The 7,299-nt window shown below is 38.7% G+C and overlaps 1 protein-coding gene across 2 annotated transcripts in view; it reads left to right on the forward strand.

Moving 5' to 3' along the window:
• Window positions 1-7,299, forward strand: part of LOC110323767 (E3 ubiquitin-protein ligase Topors-like) — a 15,163-nt gene that overhangs the window by 4,981 nt on the left and 2,883 nt on the right. Inside the window, exon 1 of one of the 2 annotated variants that reach the window (XM_021201128.2) lies at window positions 4,449-4,555. The exons of the other annotated variant lie outside the window; for it this stretch is intronic. The gene's annotated coding sequence lies outside the window, so the exon portion shown is untranslated. Of the gene's footprint in view, window positions 1-4,448; window positions 4,556-7,299 lie in introns of those variants that run through there. 2 annotated transcript variants of the gene reach the window in all.

The raw sequence follows: 7,299 nt of genomic DNA on the forward strand, positions 1-7,299 counted from the left end.
ACAAGGTTGGACTTTTTTTTTTTTTTTTTTTTAAAGTTTTTTTAGTCTTTTGAGACAGGGTTTCTCTGTGTAGCCCTGGCTGTCCTGGAACTCACTTTGTAGACCAGACCTGCCTCGAACTCAGAAATCCGCCTGCCTCTGCCTCCCGAGTGCTGGGATTAAAGGTGTGTGCCACCACTGCCCGGCTTCCATTTCTATAATAAAATGTTTACCTGTCTTAAGTTTAAGTTACTTTGGAGTGGTAGCTGACCTGCCTAAGTTCCTCTGTGGACAGAAACTTCAGTCTCTTGGTTTTAGCACCTCAAAGTAAAACAGAGAGGAATTCAGTAAAAGGATTTATGGCCAGTGCTCCTTTCTTGAGTGACTCAGCCAGAAGCCTCTCTGGCTAAGCTGGTTAACTCTTTGTAAACCAGAGCAGGAGGAAAGGAAAAGAATTAAGATGGTTTATGCCGTCAACTCTGCACAGACACACATACATTCAAACATTCACACACCCACGCTCTGGCCAGGCCTGACTGTCACAACGAGCTCCACAAGTATTCATGGATGCTTACATATATACACATACACATGCACACAAATATATAGACAAATATACACATTTGGATGGATGGATGGATGGATGGATGGATGGATGGATGGGTGGGTGGGGCAGAACTTCCCCAAGTATAACCACTCAACCAATAACTTTATTTCTTCTCTCTGGTACAAAAATATTCTTTAGAAAATTACCTCAGAGATAAATGTTACATAGCATGGGAGTTTAGTGTAATTATAAAAGCTTATTGTATGTCATATTGTGCAGCCTTTACTTACTATTCTGAGTACAGGCACATTCTATTCTTGATTCTTACTTTATTACATTTTTTCTAGGAACTAAGACTGTCTCTGAAAACTTTCTTCCTAAAATTATTTGAATCGAATCAGGAATTCTATAGATTCATTCCCTAGTTGTCTATATAGCATCACTACAAGACAGTAAATCTTAGGTCTGCATAAATCTGCTCAAAACAGGGGTTCAGTTCCTAGTGAGAGCTTATTTATTTAATAATAACAGGGAACGCATGTTACTAGCAGGAATCTTTCCTCAGATATAATCTTGGCCTTGCCTACAGAAGCAAAGCCATCATAGATCGAGTCTATGGTGGAGCTCTCAGGAGGATCACCGGCTAGTTTTTAAGCTCTTCTAGATGGCTCCTGTCAGAGAATGATAGACCATGCTAACACTAATTAAAAGAAAACTAAAATTGTCACATAAACTTGTCAAATAAAGCAAACATCAACTCAAGAAAAATTATCAGAGAAAAAGAGATACATTGTATATGGTAAAGAGCACTCATTGTATATGGAAATATCCACCTAGCAATGGGATATCAATATGTATGCAGCCTACTGCACTAGAACTGCAAGGAGAAAAGGGCAAATACAGGATTATAGTTGGGGATGCCCACACCACCCTTCTTTCAGTAATTGATGGATCAAGCAGGCACAGAATCAGTAAGGATATGGGTGACTTGAGTTCTGCTGTCAATCAACTTGATCTAGTTGACAGTTATAGGACAGTCCACCTACCAACACCAGATTTCACATCCTCATCAAACTCACATGGAATACTCATTAAGACAGACAATATCCTGACCCATAATATACCTTAGCAAACATAAAAGGGCAGGAATCTCGGGGAGTATGCCTTCAAATCACAAAGCAGTCAAACTAGAAATAAATGACAGAAAGATGCCTTGAAAATCCCCACATATGTGGAGGACATGGAACAGAGGCGTTGAACACAGCATTTACTCCTGAGGTCGTATGTGTGGGACTTACAGAATGATGAGTTTGATTTCTCAGTTAACACATTAGTATATTAAGCATGCTATCTTTAAGCAAACATGGGCAAAATAAAACTGTATGCTATTACATTGATTAAAATGTTAGAGGCTTGACAAAACCTAATCTGCATTTATTCACCAGTCGCTGCTATTTGTGAAACAATTTCATCTTTAACTTTTATTTATTCTTTCTCCGCATCCCCTCTCTATGTGTATTTCAAGGTATGTGTGTGGGTACACAGGTACCAAGGCCCAAAGACGAATTCTATGGAGTCAGTTGGCACCTCTGATCTGGTTGAGGCAGAACCATTTTCATTTCTGCTGTTGTCCTGGGTACCCCAGGGTGGCCGGCCTGAAAGCACTGGAGTGATTCTCTGGTCTCCAACTCCATCTCTCTGTAGGGTACTTAGATTACAGATGCACTCCACTATACTGCTTCCCCATTTTTAATGTGATTTCTAGAGATCAAACTCGGATGACTGAGCATATGTGACAAGTGCTTTTACCTGCTGATCCATCTCCCTTGTCCTCAAAAAACTTTGACCCCAAATTTGTTGACCAGTTACACATAGGGCATCCTTCCATGTCAGTTATTTGAAGCAATGGACACCCAGTGATGTATAAACCAAAGATACAGTCCTGTCTTCATGAAGCTTCTAGTTCAGTAAGAGCAGAGAAGAAACACACACAAATAAGCACAACACATTGTGGTGATGGGTGCTATAAAACAAACAAACACACAAACAAACAAACAAACAAACTTCTCATGGCCCAGCATCCAAGTTAAGTGATTAAAACACAGTGAAGTCACTTAAGTTAATTATCTAAAAATTTTTTTCAAACAAAAACATGTATCAAAATGTAAGTTTAGATTTTTTTTTTCTGGTGTCAAACTCCTGATCTTTCAGCTGCTTTATACTTGGGTCTTTCTCACAAATGTATGTGTTGTGATTTTGTTGTTGCTTTTTGTTGTTTGTTTGTTTTAGTAGAAGAATTGCTCCAGTACAGTGAGGAATGCATCTCCAAACATAGTAAGCTAACACTACAGACAGGGTTCATAATTGGGCAGGGTGGGCAATACCAGTATCTGGAGATTGGAATAGGGTACCACTTGCATCTCCTAGGTAGGGACTAAAGATAATAATTAGCATCCTACAGTAAATAACAAATAATTATGCACCCAATGAGTATAGAAACTCTGCTCTAAAGTCATAAACAAAGTCAAAGCTATGGTCTTCCAAGTCCTGTACCCAGGACCCAGATCAGAAGACCAAGGATTGAGTGTCTAGCCCCTGGTTATCAGATGAACTGTTTGGAATGAATGGTCTTGCCATTGCTACCTCATGATCTTCCTTAACCTGGTGAATCCTCACTTTAAATGGCAAGACATCCCCTTCCCAGCATCCTCTTCACCTCCATGTTGCTTTCAAATTCTGAGAACTTAGGACCTGAGGGAGGAAAAGAAAAAATTAAAAAAGGAAAGGAAGACAAAGATAGAAGGGGTAACGGGGATGGTCATATTTTTTTTTTTTCTGTGTTCACTGATGTGTATATAAGTGACTTCTGAAATAAGTTAACTTCTACCATCTAACATCTCATCTGAGCTGTTCTGTCACAAGGTTCAGGAAGTAAGAGACTAGTATTAGAAAAGCACATCTCCCTTTACTTCCCTCTAAGTAGGGCTGGTAGTATGTATTGTCCTAGGGTTGCAAACTTTCAAAACTTCTGCTTATCTGAAGTTACAGAATTATTATATAAGACACATTTAAAAAAAAAAAAAAGATGAGTGAGAAAGATGGTTGGCTAGGTAAAAGGGCTTGTTTTGCACACCTGATTCTTTGCGTTCCATCTCCAAAACCCATGCTAGAAATCTGGACGTGGTTGCACACAATTGTAATTTCAGCACTCTATGGTAAGATTGCAAAAGACTGAAGAATCATCCCAAAGCTCTCCCGCCAAGCAGCCTAGTGTATGTACATGCCAGAAATAGCAGAAGAGATCGGGCCTCAGCAAGGTGAAAGGAGAAAAAGAACTCTTTCTCTGATCTCTGTAGACAGGCTTACACACACACACACACACACACACACACACACACACACACACACACNCACACACACACACACTTAAGAGGTGATACAGTGTAGTGCATGAAACCCTCTCTAAGTAACACTTAAAATCACTGTTCTATTAAGTAACTATTAGATGCCAAAATCCTTCTCTGACTCCTCCCACATGCCCTTCAATCTTAGACTGTTTATTCATATGCATTTTTTAAAGCTAAAGTGACAAGTTTGTGATTAAATAATTTAAATCTAAACATTTGCATATTATTTGGGGAAGGAGCATTTATTCATCAAAAATGACCGAATTCCATCTAGTGTTTACTATCTTCTGAGTCAGACTTCTTGCTAGAGTGTTGCTTTAGATCTACTAGAAGATGAAAGATTCCTCTAAATCATTGGCCTGAATCCTGTCTTATTCATCATTACATCTTAACATCACTTGCTGATTCGAAATGCAATCTGCCAACCTTCATGATGCTTTCTCTGTAACTTCAGCCTGAAATAAAACTTGCCCAGAGTTCTGAATTCTGTCTCTAGGGTAAACAGAACAGATTCGTCAGTATAAACAAAGGAATCCAGCAGCTACGGTTCAGCTGAATGGGGTCTTGTTCATTTACTGAGGAACGCAATACATGCCCTTTTCCTTTTCAAGATGAAGGCTTGGTGAGAAAATAGTATAATGAAATGAGCTGTGTCTAGAATATTGAGCTAATTTCTGAAATTCATCTTCACTGGCCACATTATGGTATGACAAGTTGGCTTTAACTTAGGTCTTTGAAGACAGATTCTTCAAAGGTGAAACTCTGCCATGGGATTACATAAGGAATTCCTGCAGCAGTTACACATGGAGCAACATGGCCATAAAGTTGATGGCCACGGTGGATAGGAGTTGTGTTGCCTTCTTAATTCCTAAATCATCTTTGGGGTGCTATGGCTCCAAGCCCACCATGTTCTTTTACTAGTCTCTCTTCCAACTCATAATTGTTTTCCTCCAGTAGTTTTTCTTACAGACTATACTTCACACATGTTCTTCTTGAAAGGATGCTGGAGTTTGAATTTTTGGAAATTCAATTTTTGTTTTCCTCCAGTAGTTTTTCTTACAGACTATACTTCACACATGTTCTGCTTGAAAGGATGCTGGAGTTTGAATTTTTGGAGCTTTAGTTCCCCAAAATCTCTCTCTCTGAAATCCTATAAAATTTCGATCTCCTCCATGAAGGCCACATCTACTGACTATATAATTCCAGAATGGTATTGGCTTTAACAGTTTGTCATCTTTAGTGACAACTGAAAAGGCACCTTATGTTTCATGTACTGCAGTTTCACTTTGGTTTATTTTGATCTGGGTTTCTTTTTTTTATTGACTACAGTTGAATGTTATTGCAATTCTAAGTCTGATGATTTACATATTTTACACATTCTTGAAAGATGTGAGCCCTTATCTCTTTCACAACTGCCTTTCCTTGTTTCCATCGCAAACCTCCTCATATTGTTTTCTTTCTCTTATCTCCCAGTTTGTTTTTTCTGCCTCTCTTGATGCAGCCTGAGTAATGAGCTCAGAGCTCTGCTGTGCCATGGCAGTAACTCTCTTTGGCTGTGCTTATATTGCTTGATCCATTTAAATTTTCAATTTTTGTCATTTTTATTTCTCTTAATATTATTTGACTGTGTTTCACATCCTTCTGGGTACACACACACACACACACACACACACACACACACACACACATTCTCTCTTTGATTGCAGTGATACCAGTAGTTGAAGCAAGGTCTTCAGACATGCTAATAAATTCTCCCTAGTACAAATACTGGTGCTCTGTACTTTTAATTTGGGGACATGATCTCAGCTAAATTGCCCTGGAGAGCCTTGAACTCCTCTGTAGCTCAGGCAGGCCTTGAATGTGTGATCTTCTTTCCTCAGCCTTCCATGTATCAAGGACTGTAGTATTGCACCAAGTTTGTTACTGATTTTTAGTTATAAATTCATTTTTGGGAAATTTCTCATGAGACTTGAGTGTGTTCTGTGCTTATGAGAGAATTTGTTTGCCTTTATTTATACTAGAGTCATTGTAAAATTAATTTTTTTTGGGGGGGGGCGGGTTTTCAAGACAAGGTTTCTCTGTATAGCCCTAGCTGTCCTGGAACTCACTTTGTAGACCAGGCTGGCCTCGAACTCAGAAATCCGCCTGCCTCTGCCTCCCAAGTGCTGGGATTAAAGGCATGTGCCACCACGCCTGGCTGTAAAATTAAAATTAATAATCCTTCAGCGACTTTCAGAAACACATTGTTTGATATTAATCTACAAATATGTTGGCTTATTTCTAGCTATAAGTTTTTATGTTGACTCCTTGGCGTGATATTTTAAAGCTAATTTCTTTTAAGACACGATTTGTATACACAGACTGAGAAAGGTGTCTTGGGTCGAATGTTCAACCTTGAACACCATCTATTTGTTGAACCCTGTCATTTGTAGCTGTCAGTTCTGCCTATCAGAACTGAAGCTCGAGAGAACCAGATGTAGGCAATGACCAGTGTTCATGTCCTTCTCCCAATATGCTTTTAAACATCTTACTTCTGGGAATTTTTCTCATAACCATCCACATAAATGTGTATAATAGAGATATAATTGTTTTTCCTAGTGTAAATGTATTGCTTCTATTTGCACCTAGTTTATAGCACTAGGATCAAATAATCAGTATCTAAGAACCCAAACTGGGTTCCATAGAACTCAACATCCTTCCCCTTCATTCTCCCTAGTGCTAGCATAACAAGTGTAAGCCACTGAGTCTGACTGTCCAAGAGTTTGTAAAGATTCCATATTTCTGTATTTAACAGTGTATTCAGCCATCTACTTTTCTTGGTAAGAAGTCTTCTCATAGGCCCCTTGGTCTTGTAAACTTTATATGACCCAGCACAGGGGAAGGCCAGGGCCAAGTAGTGGGAGTGGGTGGGTAGGGGAGCAGAGGCAGGGGTGGGGTATAGGGAACTTTCGGGATAGCATTTGAAATGTAAATAAAGAAAATAATAATAAATAAATTAAAAAAAAGAAGTCTTCTCATTTCACTTGAATAGATGCCTAATATTAAATACAATGAGCAGAGCGTCATTCATCCAACACATCTCTCACTGATGTACATTTAGGTTATCTTCAGTTTTTTAACCACCATTAAAACTGTCAATTTGTGTATTTTCTGTATATCTAAAATAAAACTTTATAGTTAGAATTGTCAGGCCAAAGAATATGATGCTTACATTTTAAAAAATATATTCTCTGAGATTATAATATAATCACAACATTTTCTTTTCCCTATATGTATTCCTTCTCCTTACTCTCTGTCAAATTCATGACTTTTCCCCCTTTAATTGTTGGTGTGTGTGTGTGTGTGTGTGTGTGTGTGTGTGTGTGT

This window comes from Mus pahari, chromosome 6 (genome assembly GCF_900095145.1).
Source record: "Mus pahari chromosome 6, PAHARI_EIJ_v1.1, whole genome shotgun sequence".
NCBI classification, from domain to species: Eukaryota; Metazoa; Chordata; class Mammalia; order Rodentia; family Muridae; genus Mus; species Mus pahari.